General features: G+C 42.3%; 1 long non-coding RNA gene across 1 annotated transcript in view; it reads left to right on the top strand.

Moving 5' to 3' along the window:
* Positions 1-15,288, top strand: part of LOC137156785 (uncharacterized) — a 115,846-nt gene that overhangs the window by 57,550 nt on the left and 43,008 nt on the right. The window contains exon 2 of the long non-coding RNA XR_010920889.1: positions 13,346-13,511. This is a non-coding gene — a long non-coding RNA (uncharacterized lncRNA). The remainder of the gene's footprint in view (positions 1-13,345; positions 13,512-15,288) is intronic.

Here is a 15,288-nt window from a genome sequence, read left to right as displayed (position 1 = left end):
GCGCTGCAGAACTGCCCTCAAGTTCAAGTTCTTCTGATTACTAGATTTCTGGCTAACAGAGTACCTGAGTATTCTAAGGAAATATATCTTCTAGTGAGGAATCTTGAGGACAGTTCAGAAACTCCCTTGACACATTGCATAATGATGTAAGTGCAAATGATTACAGATGGCCTGGTTATTAAAACGGATACTAAGGCCAGATTCTAAACTCAGTTACAATGATGCAAACCCAGAGTGTAACTTGCAGGAGGCAAGAATCTGCAAGGTTCTGTTTGTGGAATTTCTGCTACATTGGGAGGGCTAGGGGGCAGGAGTGAGAAAGTGAGGGTGTGCCTTGTGAAGCCTGTAGGTATCCTTTGGTCCCCTGGAAGTAAAGAGCCATCTATAGGGACTCCCTGCTCCTTTATAGAAGGTGGCTCTCTGGCATTGCTTCCTGATAGTGCAGCCCTACTGAAATTAATTGCTGGGGGTTTGGGCCTCAGGAATCTGCCTTGTGCATGGTGGGTCTGGAAACTTAATAGAGCCTGAAGCAGTATTGACTTCCTTGGGGAATGTTTGCTGGGGTGAAGATTTTTCTTCCCCATGGATCCAAGCCACCTATATCCCACCTGTAAATTTTTGGAACTGCTGTGTAGCTCCTTCTACACAGAAAGGAAGGTCTAATTGTTAGGACACTAGCTTAAGCTTTATGAGAAAAATCAAAAAGTTTTGGTAATGGTGAAACAAAACACTTCATTTCAACATTACTGAAACATTTCAATTTTTTGGGCTGGAGTAACAAAACGGGAACAGGAAGGTGCGGTGGCAGTAGCCCTCTTCTTTATAACTTTTAGCCCAGAGGTTTAGCACACTCACCTGAGATGTGGGAGAGCCAAGTTCAATTCTCCTCTCAGCCTGCTATGGAGAAGGAATTTGAACTTGGGGCTTTCACATTACAGAAGCACGCCTAGTCAGTGTGCAATGGAATGGCTTCCCACGAGTCCTTCTCACTCTCTCTCCTGTTGAAGCTGTTCCACTGTGTGTAAATAGGTCTTCTGCATACTAGGTGAGGGCTCACTCTTTTTCTCCTGGCCAAATAACTATTCATTGTCATTTATAGTGGCAATAAACCAGCTCAGCTCTAATTTAAACAAACATCCCACAGTGCAGTGAAGACACACACTAATAATATTGGGCTAGTGCAGATTGGGAACCAACAAGGGAAGTAGACTGGCTAACAAATACAAACGAAAGTGAAACTCACCAGTCTGTTTTCAGTGCCCAGGGGGAGTGAGATGTAAATGACAGCACCAATTTTACAAGCTTAGGCCAAACTCATACACCCTGAATGGAGCACCAGTGAAATCAGTGGGGCTTTGCATAAGCTGCATGGATCACGTTGTAGGACTGGGGCTTAAATAGTAGTCAAAAAGAAAGTTTTAATAATCTAAGATGTTCTTGGTAACAAATACATTGTATTTCCCTTTGAGAGACACTCTACATACTTTATATTTTGCATGCAGTAGGGGGAAAATTTTCAAAAATACTTAAGAGATTTAGGCTCCTAATTCCCATTGGCTATTATTAAAAGTCAGTGGGACTTAGGCACTTTTGAAAATGTTACTCTAGATTCCTAAATACACAAGGAGTGAGCAAGTTAGAGTACTAAAGAGCTTCTTCAATTTAGATATCTTCAAAAGATTGATTGTTAACAGTGTTAAAGGGGTTTCCTAAAGCCTTGCTCATTTTGCTATACTCTTGTGGAACTGTGAGGGTTAAGCTGACTTGATTTGATAATTATTATGCACTTGCAGGTGAAGTCTGACAGAATGTCACAACTTTCCATTTAATTTCTGCCAATTGCAAACTGACAACTTCTTCTGAATTACCAGCCTGCAGACATTTAAATTTCACATTCAAAGTCACTTGCACATTTATTTCAACCTGACTTTTTGCCATAAAAACTTTGTTATTATGACTGACAGAAACTATTTTATGTTCATTTAAAAAAAATACTGGGTAACTGGTCTGACAGATTTTTCCTCCCGATATAAAATGTAAGCCCGGAACCTGCAGACTTATGCACTTGCTTAGCTTTACACACATTTAAGTCTTTGCAGGATTGGAACAATAGTACCTAATTATAAAGGAAAAATAGCTTATGTACAATAAAAATTCTCATTGCATTTTTGGGGCTGTTAGTGAATGGCAAAATGAGAACCATCCTAAACTTTGCCCTTGGAAAAAAAACCCCAAATGACATATTTATTTCTGATAGTTTGAAAAAATGTAGTTCAGTGCTCCACTCCACTTCTCTGGTAGCAGGACTTCTTGGAGGAGGTGATCTGAGTGCAGTTCTCCTCTGTGTGAGGCACCTGGATATTTCATTGTCCTTTTTTAATGCATCATATCATCTCTGTGTTAGGCATCTGGGTAGTTCTCTCCCTCCAGCACTGGGCCTTCTTTATAGGGGAGATCATTTAGCCCTTCTCCTGCAGGCCTTCTGATCTCACAGTCTTGTGAGGTGGTTTAACAGCAGGGTTAATATGTCCCACTGAATCAGAGAAGGGGAGTGTGCCACCTGCCTGTCCCCTAATGCTGGCAGGAGGGTTGGGATGCCTGGCTGTCCTGGGACAGGAGATCCACCAGAGGATTTGGGGAAAAGAAGCTATTTGGTTATACCTTGAGGCGTAAACCACTGGAGAGTGAGAAATGGGCCATTATCTTACTCCTGCAGAAAATGATGCAGCAGGTAGAGAGTAGCAGGGGGTTTCCTGAGAGATTTGTGTTGGGAAGCTCCCAAAAGGCTAGATGGTGGAGTTACTAGAAACTGCCAAAGGAGCATCAAAGGAATCAAATTGTGACTCAGACCTGGTTTCCTCCTGGCTCCAGAGGGAGGAAGTGAGCTAGGACAGATCCTTTCCTGGTGCAGTGGACTTCCTCCTCCATGCTGCCTCAGCTGTACTGATTGGTGTGGTGGTGGTAGGGCTACAACCACTCTCCCTCCCACTGTCTATTCACAGCCCACATGACTCAGACAGGGAGTAGTGGTCCCACTCCTGCCTGCTCTTACACGCATTCATTAATGTGTGTAGGAGGATTAGGGGAATAAAATGCCCCCTTACTCCCTTGTGCAGGCACCTATTATTGGTCACATTTTGGCCCAAAATGTTTGTAGAATTTGTATGAGGTCTGAACCGCTCAATCTCCCAGATTACATGTACCATGAGAAAATCTCAGCCCATTTTCAAGATTAGCAATAGTCTACAAGCCACAAATAGGCAACAAAATTTAAAAAAGGAAACACTTTCAAGCAGAGCTTTTACATAAAGCACATTTGTTTTTATTCCTGAGGCTGCCATACTACTTTGGCTATCATGCCTGCTATACAAGGCTAAGAGCTTCTTAATGAGGCTTTGATCCCTAATCCATTTGGGATCCATTAAGCAGGGGGCAGGACAAGTCATGAAGAAGAGGGGTTTAAACAGCCATCTCCTGTGTGACCAGAAGAGCTAGTGAATAGGAGCATCAAACAGAGGAATTTTGTGAACGAGTTTAGAGAGGGAGCGTGAGAGCCAGATACACCTAGCATTCTTTAAACCTAGGCTAATTACACTCCCCCCCACCAGAAAACAAATCACAAAACAAAACAAAATGAAAAAGCTGCAGGAATAAAAAGAATTCAGGCAGAAGTTCAGCAGAGTGGTGGCTCAACGGTTAGTGATCAATGGCTTGATGTCTAGTGGGCAGCCGGTAACAAGCGGAGTGCACCAGAGGTCGGTGCTGGAGCAAGTTTTGTTCAACTTCTTCATTAATGATCTGGAGGATGGGGTAGATTGCACCCTCAGCAAGTTTGCAGATGATGCTAAGCTGGGGAGAGTGGTAGATATCCTGGAGGACAGGGATAGGCTACAAAGTGACCTAGACAAATGAGAGAATTCGGCCAAAAGAAATCTGATGAGGTTCAACAAGGACAAGTCTAGAATCCTGCACTTAGGACGGAAGAATCCCATGCACTGCTACAGACTGGGGACCGATTGGCTAGGCAGCAGTTCTGCAGAAAAGGTCCCGGGGGTTACAGTGGACAAGAAGCTGGAAATAAGTCAATAATGTGCCCTTATTGCCAAGAAGGCTAAGAGCATATTGGGCTGCATTAGTAGGAGCATTGCCAGCAGATCAAGGGAAGTGATTATTCTCTTCTATTTGGCACTGGTGAGGCCTCATTTGGAGTATTGTGTCCAGTTTTGGACCCCCTACTACAGAAAGGATGTGGACAAATTGGAAAGAGTCCAGCAGAGGGCAACAAAAATGATTAGGGGGCTGGAGCACAAGACTTATGTGGAGAGGCTGAGGGAACTAGGCTTGTTTAGTCTGCAGAAGAGAAGAATGAGGGAAGATTTGATAGCAGCCTTTAACTACCTGAAAGGGTGCTCCAGGGAGTATGGAACTAGGCTTTTTCAGTGGTAGTAGATGGCAGAACTAGGAGCAATGATCTCAAGTTGCAATGTGGGAGGTCTAGGTTGGATATTAGGAAAACCTTTTTCACTAGTAGGGTGGTGAAGCACTGGAATGTGTTACCTAGGGAGGTGGTGGAATTTCCATCCTTAGAGGCTTTTAAGGTGTGGCTTGAAAAAGCCCTGGCTGGGATGATTTAGTTGGGGTTGGTCCTGCTTTAAGCAGGGGGTTGGACTAGATGACCTTCTGAGGTCCCTTCCAACCCTAATCTTCTATGATTCTATCCAGTTCATTGCACTGAATGTGTGTATGATTACCTGCCTTGTGGGCAGGTGGTGTACGTGTGCATTTGGTGCACTCAGAGACTAAGTACAGGCTCTGGAGACCAGAGTGACTGAACTGGAGGAGCTAAGGGAGACAGAGAGGCCTTAGATGAGCTTTTTCAGAAGACAGTACAGAGGTCCCACCCCTAATACAACAGCCTCTCTGCTTTTGAGGAGGATGAAATCTCGGGGAAGAAGAACATCAAACTGGAGCGGAGGGAAGTGATCCCATAGTTTGGGACCCCCCTTCCAGACAATGTTATGGTATCCGGTCACACTGAGGATACCCCTCCATGGGAGGGGAACCCAGTTATTACGAAGTGACAGGTAATAGTAATGGGGGAGTCAATCATTAGAAATATAGAGAGCTGGGGTTGTGATGACTGGGAGAACCGCATGGTCAATTGCCTGATTATTGCAATGGTCGTGGATCTTTCAAGACATCTAGACACATTTATATGCAATGCCAGGGAGAAGCCTTTGGTCATGGTACATGTAGGTACCAATATCATCGGGAAAGACAGGAGAGAGGTCTTGAAGGCCAAATTTAGGCTGTTAGGAAAGAGATTAAAGTCCAGGACCTCCATGGTAGTGTTCTCTGAAATGCTTCAGAGGAGTTTTTAAACAAAAGGGCTCAGGAAAAGCTGACAGGTGCAAAGGAGCACACAGTTTGGAGAGAGACATCCCATAGGGGAGCATCTATTAGTTGGGATTCTCTATATCCTAGTAAAGAGGAGAGGATAGAAGTTGATAAAGTACAGGTAAGAACTGAAGAGAAACAATCAAATGCAAAAGAGTCCCACTCACATCACATGAAAGCAGACAACTAAAAATTTTATAAGTGTTTGAATACAAATGCAAGAAGTCTAAATACTAAAATGGATGAACTTGAGTGCCCGGTATTAAATGAGAGTATTGATATAATAGGCATCACAGAAACTTGGTGGAATGATGGTAATCAATGGGAGACAGTAACACCAGGGTGCAAAACATAGAGGAATGACAGAGTAGGTCATGCTGGTTGGGGAATGGCACTATATGTAAAAGAAAGCAGAGAGTCAAAAATAGTAAAAATCTTAAATGAATCAAATTGTACCATAGAATCTCTATGGATAGACGTCCCATGCTGGAATAATAAGAGTGTAGCAGTAGGAACACATTACTGACCACCTGACCATGATGGTGACAGTGATAGTGAAATGCTCAGGGAATTTAGAGAGGCTACAAAAACAGAAAACCCAGTAACAGTGGGGGATTTCCACTGTCCCCATATTGACTGAGGACATGTCAGCTCAGGATGGAATGCACAGATACAATTTCTAGACACCATAAATGATGACTTCCTGGAGCAGCTATTCCTGGAACCCACAAGGGGAGAGGCAATTCTTGATTTAGTCCTACATGGCACACAGGATCTGGTCCAAGAGGTGAATATAGCTGAACTGCTGGGTAATAACAACCATAATCTAATTAAATTTAACATCCTTGTGTGGGGGAAATACCAAAGAATCCTACCACAGTAGCATTTAACTTCAAAAAGGGGGTACTACACACAAATGAGGAAGCTAGGTATGTGGGAATTAAAAGGAACAGTTACAAGAGTAAAATGCCTGCAAGCTGCATGGAAAAACTGTAATAGAGGCTCAAGAACCAAGGGTCACCCAATGAAATCAATAAGCAGCAGGTTTAAAACAAACAAAAGGAAGTAATTCATCACACAGTGCACAGTCAACCTGTGCAACCCATTGCCAAGGGATCTTGTGAAGGCCAAAAGTATAACTGGATTCAAACATCTGAAATCTCAGCTCAATGAAATTAATGGCAAAACTCCATTGATTTCAATAGGATCAGGATTTCACACCTGGAGTCTAACATCAAGCATTTTGTAAAACAAAATAGAAAGGCAAAAGAATAAGCAATAGTCATTTACCCCAGTTCAAAGAGGGTGTAAAACGCTACCGTTTTGATTAGATAGTGTTTTACATCCACTTTGCATTCATTTTGTGCATGTATGAATGACTATACAAGATGCAATTCAGTAGAAAATCAATGCCAGTTGACCTAAATAATTCTTGGTGTTAACAATGAAGTTACACTACAGATTAATTTGGCCCAATTTAATTTTGGCATTAAATGTTGCTGTTTTTGTGATGTCTGCCTTTCATTACTGAATTGTCTTGGTTTCTGTTTCCTCAGTCAAGGTTCAGTGTGGCTCATTTAGTAGCACTCCTGCTTCTGAGGCAGTAGACCAGGGGCTAAAGTTCCACTCTTTGGAGAGAATTCAGCTCTGGAATCAGTGAATAATTTGAACTTAGTTGAGCTGGACCTAGAAATTCCAGTAGAGAACTTGGCTTCAGGACTGAGCTCATATCCAACACTGCTGACTATGGAGTATCCTTCTAGGAGGATATTGGAGTTGCTGTCCTTCTTATGGGATTTTAAAACAGTTCTTTCTGCCTGGCTTGCTTGACTTTCTTTGGCTTCTTTCTTAAAGAGTAGGAGGTAATACTGCTCTCATAGCTTATATCATCTGGTTCTAATGCCCAAGACTTCTTGGGACCTACTGAGTAAAAAATGGCTGCTCTTGGCCTTCACAGTCAATGTACTTCCAGTATCTAATCCATTGCTTTGTAAGGGCCTTTGAGATTCCTAGCTTTAGAAAAGTACTTTGTAAAACCACATTATGTTCCAAAATGTTTAGCATTTATGCTAATTGGCATCTTTGCATGGCACTTGAGAACTTTGTCTATTTGATGTGGAATTATATTTGCTACATCTCAACTGAGCTAAATAAAATATCTTTTAAAAATTCCCAAAACACTGATGAATTCACTATTCAGGATGAAAACAAATAGGTGGAGATGAAATCCTTTGAAAAAAGCATAAAAACAGCTGAGAGCACAAGATAGATTCTTTAGTGATGCTGGGGTTTGTGCTGGGCAAGCCCCCAAAATATAGTTTTTGTCTCATTCAGTTTACTGTATCACAGAAGCAGTATGGATTTTTTAAAATTGAATCTGACCTGATGTAAGGACATTGGTGTATAATATACAGCAAAAGAAGATAACCTATTAAAACCACATGCTCATGAAATGACAGAGAAAAACATAAGATGTAGCAAAAAGGGGACAGTGTAGGTTCTTTTCTCCTCTGGTTAAATACAATCCTGATAAACTCTAAAGCAAAAGACAGTTATTTGAGGATTATTTGCTTTCTGTATCTGTTTTTGGATGTTGATTCCTGGGGAAAGTTAGTATTGCACTTGTTTCATAGCTAGTGTTAGAATTCAGTGCTACCCTAGTGGGAGGGGAACTACAGATTGGAAACACCCATGACATAAATCACAATTTCAGTTGAAGGAGACTGTAGCCGAGAGGTGTGGCCTCCCTCAGAGATTGATGGTGAGGGAGAGCCAAACCCCCGTGGGGGTTGGAGCTGGGGAGTATACCACCTGACCGGAAACAGGTAGGTGGGACTTGGAGTATAAAAGCCAGGCCTGCCCGCTCAGTCAGGGGAAGGTGGTTGAGGGAGAAGGATGCCTTTTCCTTGGTGCTGGAGCCTAGGGCCGCGCCTGATTGCTCCACAGAGGAGAGGCTGCCAGAGCTACCCACTTCATGGGGCCATGAGGACCTGGAGGAGCTACCTGAACCTGGTGAGCTGGAGGAGACCCCTAGATCTTATGACCTGGAGGAGAGGCTGCTGGAGCTGCCCACTGCCTGAGGACCTGGAGGAACTACCTGAGCTGCCAACACATGGGAGTCATAGGAGACCCCAGGACCCTGAAATCTAGAGGAGCTGCCCTCCACTGCTGACTCTGAAGAGTTCATGGACCTGCTGTTGAGCGATGAGGCTGAGGGCTTCTGGAGTTTCCCTTGGGCAAAGTGCCCTGAGGAACCAGAGTATGGCTCAGAAGACCAGGTACTCTAGGGAGAGGGTGGGAGGCAGTAGCCCAGGGGTAGCCTGTGCTCGCACTCAGGCAGTGTGTTTCGGCTGGAGCAGAGCTCTGACAGGGCCCTGGGCTGGGATGCAGTGGAGATGGGTGGGCCTGTGTCCCTTTCCCCCCTTCCTACCCTGACCAAGGGGTGATTGCCAGCTGAGGGCCAGAGCCTGGTCCCTGCTGTCTGCCTTGCTCTGCCTAAGGGCCAGGGCTTTGGGACTGCTTGCTTGATCCTCAGGGGGCTAGAGACTGTTTTTCCCCATTGCCTGCCTGCCCTACTGGAGGGCTAGGCTGTAGACTGCTTCCTTGCCCTGCCAAGGACTAGAGATTGTTTTCCCCTGCTGTCTGCCCTGCCCTGCCTGAGGGCTGGAGCTTGGACTATTGCCTTGCTGTGCTGGGGCTGAAGGCTGTTCCCTGCTGCCTTCCTGCCCTGCTCAGGGCTGGGCCTTAGACTATTTCCTCACCTCTGTGAGGGGCTAGAGACTGTTCTTGTGGTTACGCCTGCCCTACCTAAGAGCCACAGCTTCAGAACTGCTTACTTGCCCTACGAAGGGCTTGAGACTGTTCTTGTTTGCTTCGCCCGCCCTGCCTAAGGGTCGGGGCCTTGAACTGTGTGCTCTAGAGGGCCTACTAGAGGGCCAGAGACTACTTCCCAGTTTGGTTGACTCACCCTCCTAAGGATGGGGCCTGAAACCGGGGCTTGCCCCTGCTAATGGCAGGAGACGGCCCCTTTATTTTGGACTCTCTGCAGGGCGCAGGCAGCGGGAGTTTTGGCTTCGCTTGGAGATTGACGGTGAGGGAGAGCCACCGGTGCCGCCCACAACAGGGGATCCTTTACAGAGATCCTATAAGAAGTTCAGCTTCCTCATAGTTGTGACACATGCTTTTGCCCATGCCAGGGGCAACCAAGTTATAATAATACTTAGCTCTTACATCTGTAGATCTCAAAGCACTTTACAAAGGAGATAAGTATCATTATGCCCAATTTACAGATGAGGAAACTGTGGAACAGAGCACCAAAATAACTTCCCAATGTCACTCCAGTGGCGGAGGCAAGTATAAAATCCACTCTGAGTTCCAGTCCAGTGCTCTAGCCACTAGGCAACACTGCCTCTGTACATGAACACAATGTGAGGTAACAGCAATTTAATGCCCATGCACATTCTACTAAAAGCAAATTGCTAAGGAAATTAAGTGACAAACTAGTATGTTTAAGCTAATAATATTTTATATTAAAAAGTTAGTGTGAAGACATAAATCAGAATAGTAGCTCTCATTCTTGAAGCCAATGAAAATCAAATGGGTCTAATGCTAAGGCAAGATCTGGCCATATTATAGAAGCTCTAGTCTCAGCCTCTTATTTATGGTTATATTGAAAAATGTACTTTAAGTGGGGGCTTAGCCCATTCAGTTTTGTAAGAAAAATACAAACATTTCCTTCCCAGACTCACATTACTTACTAAAGTAGACCTATGTTTTGTGAAAGTTTCACCTGATTACCTCAAATAGCTTTACAGTTATAATAACTTTTAAATAACCCATCTGATAATTTTCACTGGTTTTATAACCTTTCTTTGTGTTCCCAGAGTTTAACATTATTAACGCTTAAACTGTAAAATCACCCTGTGCATAGGTATTGGTAACAGTACTGAAGACAGAATGCACTGAAATCTTTACACAATAAAGAATTTATATCTTTCACCTTTCCTTTGATTTACACTGGGGCATTTGACACCAAATGCATTTCATTAAAATGTACTAAGGTCAGAAATCTGTCTCTTAATCTGATTTTTCAACCTATTTTTAAAAGTAAATTTTGTTTGTTAGTTACATTAAACTATATGATATCTTAAGTGCAATATCTCTGGAAAACTGTTGAATAAGATTTTTTGCAATATTACGATCTACTATATGCAAGAACTTGTTTTTCACCTTTTTCTGACTGTATGAAAAGTCAAGGCTAAAACCTTAGGTGAAGAGAATACTTTGCAAGCCTTTTCACATGAAACGCTTCAGTTTATTCTTAAAATAATGCTAGAGAGCTTTCCCATTTATTCATAGCTATTTCCATGCATCATTCCTGGCTGCTGTCTTTATTTGAAGCACAAAAATAGGAAAAATAAGAGTGAGTCATAAATTTAGTTTTTCTTCCAGTCTAACATGTAAACATTCACTGCCTAACAACTTTCTCTTTTCCATCTTTTGTAACTGTCTTCTTATTCTTTGTTAAATTGCCATGTACAGTAGCATAGCAGAAAATTACTCAGTTTTGACAATCAGCAATCCCACATCTCACCTTACAAAAACATGACCACTTGCATTTCTCATCCTATCCTGATCCTCCTTTCTCCTTCTACCTACCTTTCTCAGCTTGCAAAAGCTCTAACCCCTTGGGTCTGTCCAGTGATGGATGCCAAGATGGCTTCTTCTCTTTCCTTCTATCTTCCCAAACTCATCATTTCGTTCCCAGAGTCAGGATGACCTTATGCTGTTCTTCCCTGCCTGTGTACTTCCCACCTCACCCCCTGCTCATTTGCATATACCTGAGGTTTCCATTGTTTTTGGTCACACTGTGCTTAATTTCATAGGAGACGTAGATATCTACCTTCTCTCCTGTTTCTCCCTTTGTTCGGTCACTGATTTTAAAGCATAATATCAATGAGAATTCATAATTCCTTGTATAGTGTTAATACATACATTTCACAAGATAATCAGCAGTGTCATTAGCTTTCATTAATAATTCTAGCACATATCCATAACTCTCTGTACACAATCCATACATACATCACACAATACTATGAATGATCACTGAGGTATTAGTTTTCCAAGGATATGTTACATGACATCTTTTGGGTATATATCATGACAACAGTGTTAGGTATTGTGTGTATGTCAGGTCTGATGAGTTGCTGACAGAGTAGTGAACCACCAATGGGCCACTTCCCTATAATAGGATATAAACACTTTACTATGTGCTGGTGAAATGTAGAATTTGATTTGACAAAGTTCAGGCCCAGTCCTGCATTCCTTGTGTACCCAAAACGCTCCCTGATGCCATATTTTTTTGTATGGAAAATGTTTTTGAATCATAAGGGCCAATTTCTGCTATTTTCTTTAATGAGATTACATGGAGTAAGGCAGTGTTTCTCAAACTTTTAAGTAGCAAGTACTTCTGAAAATTTTAATAAGTACCCCAAGACTCTCAATTTTCCGTGGGATTTTATATTTACAGACTAATGCGAGCCATATGTTGGAAGAAGGACTGAGTATATAAGGCTGTGATATGACAGATATCAGATCTAGTGTAGGTAGGGCTACCACCTTTACACCAGGGGTGCACAACTCAAGTATGTACCTGGACTAGAGGTGATGTTGGCCAAAGCTAGGATGCTTTGAGCGGCGTGCCAATGCTGGGGAATATAAAGTGCCGCGCCAAATTTTTTGCCATAGATTTGAGAGGAGGAAGGGGCGAGAGAGAGACAGGAAAGGAGGGCGAGAGAGAGACAGGAAAAGAGGGTAACTGGTAAAATCTGGGGCTGTCATAGTTGTCAATTTTGTTTGTTCAGCTAGAGCAGTGAAATTGACAAGTTTTCTGGGCACTGGGCTTTGAGCCAGGGACGGGGGCTGCCACCTGGGCAAGTTGCAGGCGGCTGCCATGACTGCCACAGGTGGCTGCCACCCATCTGTGAGTCCAGGACGCTCGTGAGATGCAGGACGCTGCTGCCCACCTCCCCTAGAAGCTGGAGGCTGCTGCCTGCCTCCCCCAGGAGCTGGGGGCTGGAACCTAGCAGGAAGCTGGGGGGAGAGGAGGGGCTGCTGCCCACCTCCCAGCTGGGAGCTGTGACTTGGCTGGAAGTGTGCTGCTGCCGCCCGCCTCCCCTTTACTCTGGTTGTTTCCCCGGGTACCCCCTGCCTGTGTCTCTCATACCCCACAGGTTGAGAAACTATGGAGTAAGGCAATACTCAGTGTGAGGAAGTATGGCAGACTCTGGTCCTAAGCAAGCAACTGGGTTCCTGCTGGAACTTCAGAGATAAGTGCTGTCAGTGTTTTTTTTTTTTTTTTTTTTTTTAACTCATTTAAAAAAAAAAACAGATGCAGTTCATGCTCCTAGCTATATTACATGCTTGGTATTAGTTTAATGAAAGGAGGAAAAGAATTATGATTTCAATATTTTGCAACAGCAGTTGTTGGAGATTAATAATTGAATTTGTTTTCATAAGGAAGTTATTTCAAGGGGAATAGCCAGGGCAGGGGACATATTTCTTGGGATCTATTTTCTCATCATGCATAAGAGACAAGCTCTTGCTCAATGGGTGTATCTATACATCTTACAATGAACTTCCTCCATCTGCTCATGCAAACTACAGTGAAAATTGCACATGCTCACATGTTATCTGGACTAATAATATTCCTCGCCTCTAATACATAAGATTATACACTGAAAAATCTCATTGTAGCCAGGTGAAACTGGGTTACAAGAAATTACATAACAAATATTTAATATTTGCAATACAAATAGGGGAATGATCTGTCAATCTTTCTAACTTTTTTTGAAACTAGAAATTTATGCATTGGAGTTCACCCAAGTACGCCAAGACAGGAGGTGATAACTTGGAATTATTCTTCTTTGCTTTTTCTTCCCATCCTTAGAACATGTTGCCATGGAGAAGAAATGTATTTGGCTATGGTCGATTAGTGCAATGTTTCCCAGAGTGTGAGATGTATCCCATTGGGAGGAGGTGTGAAAAACTAGCATGAAGGTGTGGACAGGCTTCTCAATTGTTCTTCAGAGTTCCAGCTTTCATTTAAAAATAAAGTAAGTCTCTAGCTATTATGGTTATGAATTAAATCTTGGAAACATGAATTGAGTGTAACTTCTGCAAAGATCTCTGCCTGAATTTGCAGAGAGCCTGGAAAATATATTTCTGAGATGTGAACTGGTTTCGTTACTTCAGTGGGTGCTTCCTCCAGTGATAATATTTGAAATGCCAACATTGACTATTTCACTGCTCATCCTGTAAGAAAGGAAAGGAGGTATCACATTACAAAGATCTGCACAATTTTCTCTGATAATTTTGAGAACAAATGGTACGGTTGCAGGGAGGGTGCAGCTGGGTTCATTTGACTGAAAAAGGAGCACGTATTTCAAAAGTTTTGCTAATGCAGAATTAGTGTGTTTGTGAACATCACAGAAGAAATAGGTTTTTAGAAGGAATTCAAATTAGGAGAAGGGGTTTCATTCATGGACACTGGGAGGTTGTTCCATGCACAGCGGACAGCACAGAAGAAGGCCCAAAACTAAAAGTGAGAAGATGTAAATGGGATGAATAGATTTTTTTAAAGCCAGAAGGGACCATTACAATTATCTAGTATGACCTCCTGTATATCACAGACCATAGAATTCCCCAAAATAATTCCTAGAACATATCTTTTAGAAAAAAATCCAATCTTGATTTGAAAATTGGCAGTGATGGAGAATCCACCATGACCCTTGGTAAATTGTTCCCCCATCCAGTAAGTATGGCCTACATTCTTCGTTCCCAGATGTACATTTACATTTAACTGTATTAAAAAGAATATTATTTGCTTGTACCCAGTCTACCAAGCAATCCAGATGGTCTGCATCATTGACCTGTGCTCTTCATGATTTACCAATTCCCCATTTTTGTGTCCTCTCCAAACTTTATCAAACTTTAACTTTATCAGTTATTGATAAAAATGTTAAATAGCATAGGGCCGAGAACCCATCCCTGTGGTACCCTGCCGGAAACAGACCTGCTCAATAATGATTCCTTGTTTATAGTTACATTTTGAGACCTATCAGCTAACTAGTTTTTAATCCATTTAATGTGTGCTATGGTAATTTTGTATTCTAATTTTTAATCAAGATGCTTTGTGGTATCAATTCAAGCACCTTACAGATAAGTATATTATGTCAACACTATTCTCTTTATCAACCAAACCTGCAATCTCATCAAAAAAGATATCCAAGTTAATTTTGACAAGATCTATTTTCTATACAGCCAAATTTTTTGTATTAATTACATTAACCACCTTTAGTTCTTTATTAATTGAGTCCCATATCAGTTGCTCCATTATCTTGCACAGGGTCATTGTCAGGATGACAGGCCTATAATTACCTGGGTCATTCCATTTACCCTTTTAAAGAATAGGCACAACATTAACTTTTTTCCAGGTGAGGCTGGCTTCATTAGGAAAACACAGAAACAAGACCTGATGTGTATACTCTGGTGGAATTTTGCAAGAGCCTTAAGTCAATTGGCCTGATTCTGATCTCACACTGGCAAAACTGTTGAATTAAATTGTTACTCCTTGTTTTCAGTAATGTAAGAAAGATCAGAATGAAGGTCACTTGTGTGAATAAGGTTTACTCAGATGAGTAAGGATTACATCAGATGACTGTTTTATTAACAAAAGTATCTTTAAAGCTAGGTGGCTTTAAAATTGAGGATGCTTAGTACCCTTCTTGATCAGGCTATATAGTACCGTTTTTTGACACGACAGATCCTAGTATTACTTTCCTTTCCCATCTCCATTTGTGCTAAAGGCAAGAACTGCAGAATATGTAAAAG

Source organism: Emydura macquarii, unplaced genomic scaffold (assembly GCF_026122565.2).
Source record: "Emydura macquarii macquarii isolate MOO-44397 ecotype Brisbane River unplaced genomic scaffold, CSIRO-AGI_Emac_v2 contig_1477, whole genome shotgun sequence".
Lineage (NCBI taxonomy): Eukaryota > Metazoa > Chordata > Testudines > Chelidae > Emydura > Emydura macquarii.
The sequence above is the reverse complement of the archived record's forward strand: the minus strand, read 5'-3'. Positions and strand labels throughout refer to the sequence as shown.